At 40.6% G+C, this 16,331-nt stretch overlaps 1 protein-coding gene across 7 annotated transcripts in view; it reads left to right on the forward strand.

Moving 5' to 3' along the window:
* Window positions 1-13,735: 13,735 nt before the first annotated feature.
* The window catches only part of tsnare1 (T-SNARE Domain Containing 1), a 716,417-nt gene continuing 713,821 nt past the window's right edge, over window positions 13,736-16,331 (forward strand). For 4 of the 7 annotated variants that reach the window (XM_048595867.1, XM_048595873.1, XM_048595875.1 and 1 more), the window contains exon 1: window positions 13,736-13,834. The gene's annotated coding sequence lies outside the window, so the exon portion shown is untranslated. The remainder of the gene's footprint in view (window positions 13,835-16,331) is intronic. The other 3 variants (XM_048595869.1, XM_048595870.1, XM_048595868.1) reach the window with 1 other exon arrangement.

A 16,331-nucleotide genomic window follows, 5' to 3' on the forward strand; every position in this document is an offset into this window, starting at 1 on the left:
TCAAACACAGGATGTGCTTGATGGTTAGCCATTGTAGATCAGAGAGAGCAATGGTGACAGCGAAGAGGAATTCTTGTGAATTACAATACAAGCAACAGTAGCAATTTAGATTATTTGAATGGCATAGAGGGTGATAATCCAAACGAATGTCAAAATAGTCATGTCTAGGGACGAAAAGGGCATAAACGAGGGTTTCAGCACCAAATTCATTCAGACTGGGGAAAATCAAATGCTGGTGGAAAGAGTCAAATTTTGGTTATGGAGTGAATATGTGGTCAAAAGCTCAGCTTGAGGTCAAATATAAGAGAAAGCTGTGAAAATTCTGGATTAATCTCATGCTGTTTCATAGCATCCATACACTGTGGAAGCAGGCCATTCAGCCCATCAAGTCCACACCAACCCTCCGAAAAGCATCCCACCCACACACACCCTATTCTGGTAAACCCGCAGGTCCCATGACCAACCTACCTAACCTGCACATCTTTGGACAATGAGAGAAAACCAGAGCACCCAAAGAAAACCCATGCAGACACAGGGAGAATGTGCAAACTCCACACAGAAAGGAATGGAATTGATAGCTAGGACATGGAGTTTGAAATGGGAGCTAGAAACAATGGCTTTTAGTCTGTGATCTGTTTTACAACTCAGCAACAGCGAAGGAGTCAAGAGAGAATGTGGTGGATAGAGTTGGGTGTCATCAGTGAACATGTGATGGAATGCTACAGGATAATGTTGCCAGGGAGCAACATATAGATGAGAATGGGCAAAGTATAGATCCTTGGGAATACCAGAGGAACAATTTTTCATTAGTCTCTTCTTTCTATCAATTCCAATTACTGAATATCCTTTCTGAAATTCCCCTCCAACCACAAATTAATTCTGCTCTCCTCTTTGTATGAATATATTTGAATAATAGAAGTAGAGTTTGGATAATACTGCATTTACATTTTTATCCTGCAAGGTCTTAATTATGTTTCTTATGAAGCTTTGGATTACCTGTTAACCAGATTAATTGCTTCAATCTGGACAAATAGTTCCATTTAACAAATGGTCTACCATTCTGTATTGTCATTGACATTAGTCCTCATTAAACACAAAACCACACAATTCACCTTATTCCTTTCATTAGCTTCTATATCCACTTACTTAATTACGGAATCCCTCTCAACAGTTGCTTGCCCCGTGTGAACCTCCCGTTAATAATTTTGGTATTGTGTATTATTTCAAATGTTCTGCTGTCATTTAGCAAAATATAACCTGGATTTTGCTACTCAACCTTTTTCAAGTCTTTAAAATCCTTCAGCAGTTACTCTCACTTAAATCTGCTCATTAGCTCACAGTTTCTGTATAATTGTTTTTTCCTCCCATAGGTGTAAACAATGCAAATTAATCAACTCTTTTAGAAATGAATTAAATGAATATCTAATTGAAAACAATGTTGCAAGTTGAAAGGAATAAGTAAGATAAACTGCTGGCACTAGCCTATAATTTTACAATCAATGTCTAACAATTACAGATAAACATCAGTATGCAAGAGACAGTGAAGCACCAGAGTCAAACAATAATCTGAAGACAGAAGACTAGTTACATTCTGTAAGAGGCTAAATCAGAGATCTTGGACTCCACGTTAGTGGATCATAGATTGAGTTTTTCATTGCCCTAAAGGAAGATTGCTTCCCATGATGTTAGGGATTGCACAATTCCATTCCTGAAATGCAAATTGACAAAAACGAATTTAGTCTGAATTTTCTTTGTCATTTTAGGAACATAGGGAAATAGAAACTCTCTGCAGGAGTCTACCATTCAGCTTATTGAGGTTGTTCTTCCTGTCATGGTTGCTCTTTTACCTCAATATTATTTTCCTTCATTATCCATGCTTTTAATATCTAAAAATCTGTTGATACCTGTCTTGAATATACTCAATGACTGAGCTTCCACATTCCACTGGGCTAGAAAATTCCCAGGAGTCAACAGCCTCCAAGTCAAGAAATTCCTTTTCATCTCAATCCTCAATGGCCTACCTATCATTCTAAGACGATAATCCCTGCTAGACACCCCAGCTAGGGGAATAATCCTTCCTTCATCTGCTCTGTTGACCTTTGTTAGAATGTTATCTGCTTCAATGAGAATTTCTCTTATTCTTCTAAATTTGAGAAAATATCGTAGGCCTAGTTTGTAAGATTCTGTAATTTTTGTTCTTTTCATTAGCAAATTGGCGTGCTAACACTGTTCTGAGCATTGATTTCCTGTGTCATTGATCCTCTTTATCCCTTTGAATGTTTCAGTGAGATCACCACCTCATTCGTCAAAACTCTAGAGAATGCAGGCCTGGGTGTATCAAAGAATGGGAGAAACTCAATGGAAAATCCTCAAGGCATAATGAACACGGAAACTTGTGGATGCAATTCCAATATTCCCTGATTGTAAATAGGTAACACCATGAAATAAATCAATAGCTTTTTGGGTGTTGATCATAAGATGCAGGCTGCGAGAAAAGAGAATAATGAGAAAATCATAGATAGAGCTGGTTAGTAATCAGTTTGAATTCTTTTGGGTGCCCCATTATAGAAATTACATTTCTACATAAGCCATCAAAAACACGCAGCATAGAATTACCAGCATGATAAGCCACAATGTGAAACCTCAGTGAAAAGAAGTGGAGAATTTAAGGTAAGCCTACATATCTGGCATAAGAACCATGTTACAATTGAGGTTCATAAGATTGTTATGTTTTGAAACTGTCTTTAATTAGTGTGAAATGAAAGGGGTCAGGTGGTCTGTGTTGCAGTTTTCCTGACAACAGATCTGGATGACGAAGGATCAGATTGTTTTACTGTGGAGGAGTAAAATCTTCACATAAGGAGACAATGGCAGTAACACTTGTGTTGACAATGATCAGACTGCTGGACCAAAAACTTCAAAGGATCATTGCCACAATCCTCAACTTCAACCCTGAGAGTCTTTGGATATAAGATTCTTCCAAATTGTGTAAAACTCAATATGGATGCTAAAATTCTTTTGGTGAGCTGTAGTGAAACTAATGGAAAGATTGATCTATCTTACTTCCAGAAATGCAAAATATATGGAGTGAAAGATAAAGTTTCAAGTATGTAATGTTTTCATCAGCATCCAAAAAGAAGTGCAAATTCTGATTTGCATGTGACGCTCCATTAAAACTGGCGCAATTAAACTTGAGCAGTCCCTTAAAATCAAAATCACAATTTCACAGCAGGACAACTGGGCTGAAACTAAAGAGTGAAAGGAGGAGAGAATGATCAGCAGAAGTTATAAATTCAAAACCATTAATTACATCCTCAAATAGCTAGTAGATTAGTTTGATGTTTTGGAACAATGTACAGGATTGTAAAGTGATCTGATGTACAAAGGTCAGATCAAACAGTTTAGAGTGAGATATGTGAAAGGCAAAACAAAGGAGCATAGATGTGAGTTATAACTAGGTTCAAAATTGAAAGGAAAACAGCTCTAGAGGACTAATATCTACTGAGAGAATCCATCAGCAATACATGACTATCAGCTAAGGTTGGACATTGTTGAAGTCAACTTAAAACTGAAATGTGCACATAGATATTCAATTCTTTTTGAGACATTTAAATAATTATTATTCTACCTAAAGTATGTTTCTTATTGACTTAGCTGAATTCCTTTCAGTTTGTTGTCAAATACCTAACTGGGCTTTAGTCCTTTTCTTAGATTTTTCAATTCAAGAAAGGATTTAGCATTTGTGCATTCTTAGCCCTGCTAATAAACTGGCAAATCACTCCCTTACATCATTTGCACTTTTTTCACAATGGTAACAAGGTTATGAATCAAAAGAGGCATTTTAGAACAGATTAGATACAACATTTTGGGGGTAAAATCATTTTTAATTCTTGTTATGAGAAATCAAAGACAAATAATTTATATTTTAACATCTAGTATGCAGTTAGTACATTTACATGAGTTCACTGCTGGACAATATTCTGTCTTAATTGCAGAACACAAATAAACTAGTTATATATTCTTTTATTCACTAATGTTTTGTTTGTAAAAATCAACCTGCTTTGACATGTTGTGATGCCCTTCTGGGGCAAGTGGGACTTGAATCCAAACTTTGTGGCTCAGAAATAGGGACACTACCACTGTACCACTGGAGCATTACTTACTAATGCAAGTGAAAAGAAAAACTAATTATCAATGGGTTTACCATCCAACCACAAACAGACAGATTGTTCCCACCTTGTTTGGATCTGTAAACTTACAACATCCAATCATGTTGATTTAAAGTATATTAATGAAATGGAAATTACTGTAAACCCTTATTGGTATTGATTTTGCACTCAAACTGGCTTGCGTACGATCATTAGTTAGTAAAGGAACATAATTTACAGACCTGTGCTTGAATGACATATAATCTAGCTTGAGTCTGATTACGGAACCCTGCAGCCCAATGGTATCAATGTGGATTTCACAAGTTTCAAAATCTCCCCTCCCCCTACCGCATCCCAAAACCAGTCCAGCTTGTCCCTGCCTCCCTAACCTGTTCTTCCTCCCACCTATCCCCTCCTCCCACCTCAAGCCGCACTTCCATCTCCTACCGACCAACCTCATCCCGCCCCCTTGACCTGTCCGTCCTCCCTGGACTGACCTATCCCCTTCCTAACTCCCTACCTACACTCACCTTTCCTGGCTCCATCCCCGCCTCTTCGACCTGTTTGTTTCCTCTCCACCTATCCTCTCCTCTATCCCTCTTCTATCCGCCTCCCACTCTCTCCCTATTTATTTCAAAACCCCCTTCCCCTCCCCCTTTTCTGATGAAGGGTCTAGGCCCGAAACGTCAGCCTCTCTGCTCCTATGATGCTGCTTGGCCTGCTGTGTTCATCCAGCCCTGCACCTTGTTGTCTCATATTCCGGACTATTTGTTCACCTTATTTATTATAATGGCTTTCAAAGCTGAGTCAAGATGTACTTATTAAAAATTAGCCAAGTTGTGGTAATTTGAGGAACCGTTAATTACATCATTGGGAATACAACCAAATTAATCAACAAATAGCTATGCAATCTGTTTTAAATAATTGCACTTAAGATTAAAGGACAGTTTTTTGAATGGGAGTACTGAATCCATTTCATCTCGATGTGAAGAAATGATTTCCATAATTGAATCAAATTATTTTCTAAAATGTATCTGTTTCAAACATGTTGCCAATGAAGGCATATGAAAACTTTCTCCTCACTTTCAGAATTGTAATTGATTTCCTTCATTGGAAATTTAATGCACCAATGCATCACTTCCATGGCAATTAGTGTAACATTCCATCCAAAAATGATATTGCCCCACAGTCAGTTGTGAAGGAACGACACTCGTCATTGGATGCTTGCTGCTGTTTGTTGACATTTTGAGGGCTGCTGAGCAGCAACATATAGGGCTGAGTTTTACATGGAGGTGATGGCCATGTTCCAACAACACCACTCTCTGCCAACCCTCTCCCCCAAACCATGCCACCCTCAGGGTCTTCTTTGTCTCTGCTAGGTCGGGTCCCTCAGAGCTTATTTGTTTAAGAGCAAAAATTATGTCCCCATCTGGGAGGAATTCCTGACTCCGAGAGCTGCGGGCTAATCAGATGGCTGGCAGTTCTCCAGCCCAGCAGGACCACTGGGAGCATTAGCCGCTTCTTATATAGAAGGCTGTGTCAAAAGTGGTTATTAATAAAACCTGGGAGCAGAAGTGGGTATTCAGTTCTAACATTCAATTGGACCATAACTATTCTGATAATATTAAATTCCACTTTCTTGCCTTTTTGCCATCACCCTTGATTCCCTAACTGATTCAAAATCTATTTCAGCTTTAATTATATGACCCAGCCTCCAAAGCCCTCTGTACTAAAAAAATCCACAGATTTGCTCCATTCTGAGAGAAGAAATTCCTCCTCATCTCTCTCTTAAATGTACAACCCTTATTTTCAGATTATGCCCTTTGGTCCTTGACTCTCCCACAAGGGGAAATAACCTTTCCCCATCTGCCCTGTGAAGTCCCCTAAGAACATTGTATGTGTCCAGAAGGTCACCTTTCATTCTTTGACTTTCCAATGAGTACATGCCCAATCTATTCAACCTCTCCACATAAGGTAGTCCCTTGCCTCCAATATCTGCGCACTGTTCCTTTGATAAGAGGTCGAAAACTGTTCACCGTATTCTAGCTATGGTTATCTTTCTTCTGTGCACTACTCCCTTTGAAATAAAGGCTAACATTCCATTTGCCTTCCCTGTTACCTGTTGGACTTAGGTGCTAGCATGTTTTTTTTGTGATTCATGGACAAGGACTCCCAATTCCCCTGCTCTGTCAGTTTTTGAAATCTTTCTCCATTGAAATGATGTTCAGTTGGAGCTGGTCACATTGTTACCAATAACATTGATAGGACTAAAAAGGAGGTTCTGCTGAAATAATTTGAACAATTAGGATCTAAATTAAAAAGTAGCAAGATAATAAACTTGAGATCACAAGCCAAGCCAAGCATAGAGTAAGTAAAGTCAAGGTATTAAATCCATGGCTTAAAAATTGGAGTGAGTAGAACTGGTTCCAGTTTATGGGGCACTGTCACCAGCATAAAGCTAGATAGGAGCTGAACTAGAGGGTTAGGCTTCACTTGAACTGTTCTGCGACTAGTGTCCTAGCAAATCTAGAATCATAGAATCCCTACAGTGTGGAAGCAGGCCATTTGGCCCATCCCAATCCTCCAAAGGACAACCCACCCAGATTCACTACCCTACACTATCCCTGCATTTCCCATGGTTAAACTATCTAACCTGTACAGCACTGGTCACTATTGGCAATTTAGCATGGCCAATCCACCTAACCTGAACATGTTTGGACAGTGGGAGGAAACCAGAGCACACAGAGAATGTGAAAACTCCACACACAGAGTCACCTGAGGGTGAAATTGCACCTGGGTCACTGGTCTTATGAGGCAGCAGTGCTAACCCACTGAGCCAGCATGCCATCCTAATAACTATGTCTATAGAGTGTGATTTAAATTAATTAGAGAGTGGGGTGAGGAATGGGAAAGGGGAAACGTGGGCTTTCAACTCAATAAGGATATGCTGGCATTGCAGGAAAGCTGTTAGGATAGCAATACCTATGGGGGAAGAGTGTACAAACATAGAAAAACACAGCAGTAAATAGGGTCAAAGGGTTAAGAATGGTCAACATGACTCTTGTCTTGAATACAAATAGTGTTTGGCATAAAATAAATGAATTATTGGTACATGTAAGGGTTAGTGAGCATGATCTTGTTCCCAGTACAGAGAAATAGTTACAAGGAGATCAAAGCTGGGAGCTGAGTATTTTGGAGTGTGTGACCTTTCAAAAGCAGGAAGGGGTTGAGGGGTAACCTTGTTCATGCAAGATGAAATAGATATAAAAGGAAGAAATGTCCTAGGATGGAAGAATGTAGAATCCTTATGGATAGAGGTAAGAAATAACAAGGGGTGAAGACACCGGTGAAGTAGTCTATAGGTTCCCAAATAGTAGCTATAGTCAGAAAAAAAAATTGGATATTATGATGGCATGTAAAAAGGGGTGACTTTATGCTTCATGTAGTTTGGGAAACTCAAACAGGCAGTGGTAACCATGAAGAAGAATTCATAGTGTAGTTTTGGACAGTTTACTGGAATAATAAGCTGTGGATCCAACCAAGGATCAAGTTAATTTGGATCCAGTAATATGCAATAAGGCAGGATTCTTTGAGGAGGCAACAGACAGGGTTGATAAAGGGAAATAAGTACATTTGGATTTAGAAAGCCTTTTGAAAGGGCACCATACATAAAGCTACTTCAATATGACATGATGTTGGGGTAATTTATTGGCATAGTGCAGTGATTGGGACCAGGTGGAGCTCATTGACCATGAGGTTCCTGATTGGGGTTATTAACCTGGGCCAATCAGGAAAGCCTAGGCTGACCAATATAACTTGGAGGTCAGAATCTCCTCAGTTGTGGACTGACTTCAAACTGGCTGGCCACAGCCAGTGTACTGTGCATTGGTAAATAAAGGCTGACTTAGTGATAGGACATAGCCTCTGTGCAGTTATTTCACATCGATAGTACCTTGGCTATCTAATGGGAGACAGAATGTAGGAGCAAATTACTGCAGATGCTGGAATCTGTACTGAAAACAACAAATGCCGGAGATCACAGTGGGTCAGCCAGCATCCATGGAGAGAGAGCAAGCTAACATTTTGAGTCTCGATGACCCTTCTAGACTCGAAACATTAGCATGCACTCTCTCCATGGATATTGTCTGACCTGCTGTGATCTTCAGCATTTGTTGCTTTCAGTAATAGGAGGCCTAATTTGAGATGGGGGAGGGGTACTTTCAGGATTACAATATGTAACTAATGGAGTGCCCCAGGGATCAGTGCTGGGGAGACAATTGTGTGTGGTATACATTAATGATTTGGTTGACAGAAGTGAATCTACTATCACTAAGTTTATGGATGACATAAAAATATATGGGAAGGCAAGGAAATAGTGGTAAGTATGACACAAAGGCTCTGTAAAGGGATATCAACAGATAAAGTAAGTGGGAAAGACAAACTTGGCGAATGGAATATATGGTGGGAAAATATGAGATTATGCATCTTGGCAGGAAGACTAGAGGAGCTGAATATTGTTTCAATGGAGAAAGACTTCAGAAAGCTGCAACATAAAGAGACTGTGGGTCCTTGTGCATAAATCACAAAAAAAACTAGCACACATGTTCAGTAGGTAACAGGGAAGGTGAATTAAATCTTGGTATTTATTTCAAAAAGAGTGGTATTTGGTAATGTCTTACTTAAACAATATAATATACTAGTTAGACCACACTTAGAATACTGTAAACATTACTCATCCCTTGATCTCAGGGAAGATATATGGACATAAGAGGCAGTCCTGAGGAGGTTTGCTAGATTGATCTCATGTAAAGAGAGACTGTATTATGATGGGAGGTTGAGTAGTTTGAGATTGTACTCATTGGAGTTTAGTAGTATTAGTTATGACTGTATTGAAAGACGTAAGATTCTTAGGGGGCTTAACAGGGTAAATGCTGAGAGGTTGTTTCCATTTGTCGGAGAGTTTAGGATCAGAGGCCTTACTCTCAGGATGAGGGCTCATCCATTTAAAACAGAGATGAGGAGGAATTTCTTCTCTCAATACCTGTGAAATTCTTTATTACAGTGGGTTGTCGAGGCTGGGTCGATAAGTATATTCACTGCTGAGATAGACAGTAATCAGAAAGGAAATCAAGGGTCATGGGAAAAAGCAGGAAAGTGGAGTTGAGTATTATGAGAGCAGCCATGATCTTATTAAATGGCGGAGCAGACCTGATGGGCTGAATGGTCTGTTTCTGTTCCTAGTCTTATGGTGTTATGGACTAAATGGTAATTGGTTTTGAATGCCAGGATCACTTTGATGGAGTCCCACAGAAGATAGTGGAGAACCAAGTTCAGGATAGTGTAAAGGGAGGGACTACAAAGGGCAGCAGCAAATACTGTGCTGCAGGGGTGTCCCATCATTGGGCACTGAATGCTTGAAGGTGATGGCTCACAGTGCACAAAAGGGCTGTCAATATATCCTGGTAATATTGCTGCACAGCGTAAACACTTCTTTCTACTGGTATTTTAGTAACAGTGGCCGGAGGAGATCCTTAAATACCCAGGAATTGTCCAATTAAGGGCTTCAACTGTCTCAGTGGTTAGTGTGATGCCAGATGCCTCCTGTAGCCCTGATGCGATTCTGGGGAGGCAGCCAAGCGATGGGTGCTGTCTCACTATCATGGCTCCATTCCCACCCCATCCACCACCCGTATGCAGTGTAAACCAGAAAGTATGCATTAGAATCATAGAATCCCTCTCACGTGGAAACAGGCCATTTGGCTCATTGGGTGCACACCAACATGGCCAGAGCAGAAAACCACGCAGAAAATGTGGAAGACGGGCTGGCATGCAGGTGAGGCTCAAACTTTGCGCTTTCAAGTCCCCCCATCCCAGCATACCCCTAACAAAGGTCCAAACTATTGAAAGCAAAATGTATGAACTCAGAACTAGACTTACCTTCCAGAGAGAACTGACAGAGAGATGTATGCTCTGTTTTACAGAGTCATGGCTCATTCCTGCTACACCTGACTGTGCCTTGCAAGCTGAACGGTTCTCCATATATAGCAGGTAAGGCGAGAGGAGGTGGGTCTGCCTCTTGATCAACATCTCCTGGTGCTCAGGTGCAGTGACCCTGGTGAGTCACTGCTCCCCAGACTTAGAATATCTTACAGTGAAATGCCATCCCTACTATCTGCAGTGTGAATTCACCTCTGCCATCCTGAATGCAGTTTATACACCACCCCAGGTGGAAGTGAAAAATGATTTGGATGAAATTTATATGGCTACAAATGCACTGGAGACAAGATTCCCCAAGGCCTTATTCATCATGGCTGACAACTTCAACCACGCTAACCTCAAGAGGATGCTACCAAAATACCACCAACATGTCCCCTGCACCACTAGGGGCCAAACATCCTTGACCACTGCTACACAACCATCAAAGATGTCTACTGCTCCATTCCCCGTCCGCAATTTGGAATATCAGATCACAATGCTGTGTTCGTCCTCCCAGCTTACAAACAGAAGTTGAAACACGAGGATCCAGCACAGAAAGTAGTACAATGGTGGTCTGAGACAGCGGAAGACTTTTCCAGGACTGCTTGGAATTGGTGGACTGGACCACATTCAAGAGTTCAGTGGACAACCAAGATGTCAATGCCACCACTGTCATGGGCTTCATTAGCAAGTGTGTAGAAGACTGTGTGCCAAAGAAGTCAATCCACATGTTCCCCAACTGGAAACCTCACATGAACCAGGAAATCCATTGCCTACTGAAAACCAGAAGTGCTGCATTTAAATCAGATGACCCAGACGTGAACAAGAAATCCAGATATGACGTCCGTAAGACCATTAGAGATGCTAACAGGCAGTACTGGTCCAAGTTAGAGGTCCAAAGTAACCGCACGGACATCAGAGCTACACAACATAATGAGATACAAAATGAAGCAGAACAAAATAACGGACAAAAACACATTCCTCCCTGATGCTCTCAATGCTTTTTTATGCTTGGTTCGAGCAGAATGCCAGTGGAATGGTGTCACCTTCCCATAGCAGCCACAGACACACCTATTGCCTCAGTCACTGCTGCAGATGTCAGATCAGCCTTGTTGAGAGTGAAACCGAGAAAAGTGTTTGGCTCGGATGGAGTGCTTGGCTGTGTACTCAGATCCTGTGCGGACCAGCTGGCGGGAGTAGTCACTGACATCTTTAACCTCTCCTTGCTACAGTCTGAAGTTCCCGCCTGCTTCAAGAAGACCCATCATCGTCCCAGTACCAGAAGGTGAATGGATCAGAGTCAGATTTATGCTTCTGAAAGGAGGTATCCTGGCAGCATTTGCAGGCTTACTCATGTAGAATGTGTGCTGTTATTCATTGCAATAATATTATGCAAGGGCTTCAGGGCCCTGGGGCAACCTTGCAATGATGTTATAGAGCTGCACATCGCTGACTATACATGCAAAAGTGTGAGTTGAGTTTGAACATTGTGGACAAAGACCAGACACAATGCACTACTCTAGACTGGAAGACCTACATGAAAACATAGACATGAACACACAAAGAAAGTTGGTCTGTAACTAACATAAATCTAAGATCTGGACCTGGGATATCTATCATAAATGCAAAATCTTGCAGATTCTGGAAATCTGAAACAAAGACAGCAAATGCTAGGGAAACTCAACAGGTCTGGCAGTATTTGTGGAGACGCAAACAGAGTTAGCCTTTAATTGTAACATGGCTTAAGAGTCATACCAGACTGATTCCAACAGCTGATGTAACCCCACTATTTGAAAAGGCAGGTCGAGAACAAACAAGGAATTATAGACCAGTGAGTTTGACATCGGTAGTGGAAAGGTGCTGGAATCCATTATCAAGGCTTTTATAGCAGCACTTAGAAAACAGTGGTAGAATCAGACACAGTTGGCATTAATTTACAAAAAGGAAATCATGCTTGACAAATTTGCTGGAATTCTTCGAGGATGTAATGAGCAGAGTTGATCGGGGAGCCATTGGATGTGATTTATTTGGACTTTCAAAAGGCTTTCAACAAAGGGCCACATTAAAGATAAATGTGTAAAAGTAAAGCACATAGTTTGAGGGTATTGTATTGAGATGGGTAGAAAATAGGCTCGTAGACAGTAAACAAACAGCAGGAATGGATATGTCTTTTTTTTTCTAAATGGCATGCAGTGATTGGTGGGATAACACAGGAATCAGTATTAGGACCCCAGCTATTCACAATGTACGTTAATGATAAGGAAACTAAATGTAACATCTCAACATCTGCAGATGACACAAAGCTGTGTGTAAGGGTGAGCTGTGAGCAAGATACATGTTGGTTCAGTGGTTAGCACTGCTACCTCCTGGTGCCAGGGACCTAGGTTCAACTCCAGCCTTGGGTGCCTGTCTGTGTGGAGTTTGCACATTTTCCTTGTGTCTGTGTGGGTTTTCTCTGGTTTCTTCCCAGTTCAAAGATGTGCAGGTTAGGTGGATTAGTTATGCTAAATTGCCCACAGTATCTAGGGTGGGAAATGCAGGCATAGGGTAAGGGGTGGGTCAGGGTGGGATGCTCTTTGGAGGGTTGGTGTGGACTTGATGGGCTGAATGGCCTGCTTCCACACTGTAGGGAATTGATGATGATATTATTGTGATTTGAACAGGCTGAGCAAATGTAGATAAATCTGGAGTTTATCTACTTTGATAGCAAAAAGCAGGAAGGCAGATCATTATTTGACTTGCTGTAAATTGAGAGAGGAGAATGTTCAACAAGACGTGGGTGTCCTGGTATATCAATTCGCTAAAACTAAACACAGAGGTGCAGCAGATAGTAAAGAAGGGAAACTGTATGTTGGCCTTCATAGCGGGAGGATTGCAGTAGAGGAACAAGTATGTCTCTGCAATGATACAGGGTATTGAAACCTTCAGTAATTATCTGTACATTCTCACTGAGATGTATTTTGGTTGAACGGAAGAAAAGGCAAAACAATTGTTCGTCAAACACCAATGAAGACGGTACCTCGAAAAAGGAAATATTTGGAACTATGCCACATATTTGGTTTCTTGGAATGAAAAGACTGTTTGACATCTACAGCCTGCAGTTGGAGATTTTTTTTAATCGACCAATACAAATGTGCTACGATACAACTCTGGATTTGTATTCTTTAGCTAGAAAAACATATAATTGACCCACTATGAATGCAGCAATTCAACAGCTTGTGATTTTATTTTTTGCTGTGAATAGGATCACAGGTCGTCTGTCAATAGAACTCATCACGAACAGAAAGTGAGGCTCCCACTAGTTAACTTGTATTCGAGTACACAGTAGTTATACAGTGTCACAATATTCATATTAAATCATTGCTATTTACCGGTTGTGACCAATATATCAATTTTTTTTTGTTTCCCCCACCAACCAACTGACCAATTAAGCGTTCGTGCAACGAATCACATGCACGACAAGCAACAAAAATATTATTCATTTCCCAGTCTGGCACACACCCACGGAATTGCCGGCTCCCGCTCTGCATTCTGGATATTGTAGTTCCTTCGCTGCGCAGCCTCCCTAAAGTGCCCCGGTGACTGGTCATGGTCTGGACTACAATTCCCGACACCTCCGGCGCCGCCACTTGTGGCCCTTTAAAACATATGACGCCTGGTGATCGCTGCTGGTTGTCTGTGCGTTCTGATAGCAGAGAGTTGTTGCAGGGGTAGGTGATTATTTTATAATACCGATTAGTGTAGCTGAAAGCAAACTTGGATGTGTATACGTATCTATATCAAATGCATTTGTGTATTTGACATTTGTCACTGCATGGGCTTGTTCGGAAAGGGTTACTCGGGTTGTCTTTGAATTCTGTGTGTGTCGTTTCGGCTTAATCATTGTTCTTACGTATTTACAAAAAAAAGCAAAGGGTGTAACTTGATTTTTTTTTTAAAAAACTGCCCCCGTTCATTACTGTTTGGATTGTGCCCAGGCCTGTGGAAATGGGTGGGAAATAGATACTGAAACTGGTAGCGTACTGTATGTAATGGTACTTTTGGACACACCTTGTGTTTTAAAAAGAAATGATTTGCATCAGGCCGAAGTTATTATTGATTATCCTATCACTCGAAGTGTTCTTGAGTGCAGCTATTCTGTTCACATATACCTGAACTGATTGATGTGGATGGAGTAATTGCTGGTCATTAAAGTGACATCTTTGAAAGGTTTATTAACATGAAAGTAGAGTGAGGTTGCTATTAGCTCTGCAGCCTGTTTTTTTAAAAAAATGTTCAATATATTTTGTACCTGTTGAGTCTCATCTTAAAAATAGATTGTGTACAATTTAATTCATATTTATGGATTTCCCTCAACAGTCTGACAGAAAGTAAAATGTTTCAGGGCAGTAATTGCTGAAAATTTCAGTACTGATATGTTTTAGATATTTTTCTAATCAACCTTGTGGGAGCTGTTATTACATATGTTAAGGTTGTACAGGATGTAGGGGAAAGTGAGGCAATGGCCTAGTGGTATTACCGCTGCACTGTTAATCCAGAGACCCAGATAACATTCTGGGGACCCAAGTTCAAATCCTTCCACAGCAGATGGTGGAATTTTAATTCAATAACATATCTGGAATTAAGAATCTAATGATGACCATGAATCCATTGTTGATTGTTGGGAAAAGCCCACCTTCATTAATGTCTTTTAGGGAAGCAAATCGCCATCCTTACCTAGTCAGGCCTACATGTGACTCCAGACCCACAGCAATGTGGTTGACTCTTAACTGCGTTCAGCAATTAGGGATGGGTAATAAATTCTGCCTGGCCAGTCTGGATGTCCTCATCCTGTGAATGAATAAAGGAAAAAAAATGTTGGTGAGGCCTCTTCTGGAATGCTGTGTTTAGTTCTGGTTGTCCAATTAAAGAAAGGATATTATTACACTGGAGAGGGCTCAGAAGAGATTTACAAGGATGTTCCCAGGTATGGAAGGTTTTATTTATAAAGGAAGGCTAGATAGGCTGGGGCTTCCTTCACTGAAGTGTAGGAGGTTGAGAGGTGACCTTGTAGAAGTTTATAAGATAATGACGGGTATAGATAGGCTCAATAGTAGTTGTCTTCCCTCTAGCATGGGGGATTTTGAGACGAGAGGACACACTTGTTAGGGGAGAGAGATTTAAAAAATATCATGAGGGGTGAAGTTTTGACACAGAGGGTGATTTGTGTGTTGAATGAACTTCCTGAGGAAGTGGTGGAGGTGGGTATGGTTACAACATTTAAAAGATGTTTGGATAGGTACATGAATAGGAAAGTTTTGTAGGGATATGTGCCAGGATCTGGCAGGTGGGACTAGTTTAGTTTGGAATTATGTTCAGCATGGACTAGTTGGACCCAAGGGTCTGTTTCCATGCTGTATGACTCTGATTCAGTGAGCTCTAGAACAGGTAGCACTTGTCTCTGGGCAAGGCAATCCAGATTTAAGGATGTTACCACTGTACTACAAGCGCTCTACTGATTGTCTAATTCAAGTGTGGTATGCATGGTGTTCCTATGATCTCAACAGGACTGAATTACTATGCTTATAGCTGAGCCTTCTATCAGTGTTCTTAACCAGTTCATTTCACTGTAACAAAATATTTGTTGTTTGTCTTTGAGATTTTACTTATAATGTTTTATTACTTCTGTTGTGTTTGTGTTTATATAAAATTCCATATGTACTAAAGATGTGTCACAATCCAGATACTGCATTCTGTTTCACATGCAAACCCAACTTTTATGTCAAGAAAAACTAAACTGCTTTAAAATGGGTGCGAAAACTGGGGAGCTTGTTTCAATATCCACAATTCAAACAGTTTCTCTTTGAAATAAATGTGTTTACACAGCTGCTAATTAGAGTTTGTGATTTTAAAGAGAGCATTTCATCTCTCATGGCATTATAGTGCACAGGATAACATTACTGTTTGTTTTGAAACAATGCAGCAAACAAGGCAATGGGACTGAGGTTTTTTGCTCATTTCCAGTATGATTAAGGGTGTAGAAGGTGTGTAAAATCTAGCAGTGGTCTTTTCACCATCTACCATCCCAACACTACTAGTACACGACTATCAAAGAACCCTTGTTTCAGAGATAGTAGGAACTGCAGATGCTGGGGAATCTGAGATAACAAGGTGTAGAGCTGGATGAACACAGCAGGCCAAGCAGCATCAGAAGAAGGGTCTAGGCCC

Source organism: Rhincodon typus, chromosome 4 (assembly GCF_021869965.1).
Source record: "Rhincodon typus isolate 14 chromosome 4, sRhiTyp1.1, whole genome shotgun sequence".
Taxonomy (NCBI): Eukaryota; Metazoa; Chordata; class Chondrichthyes; order Orectolobiformes; family Rhincodontidae; genus Rhincodon; species Rhincodon typus.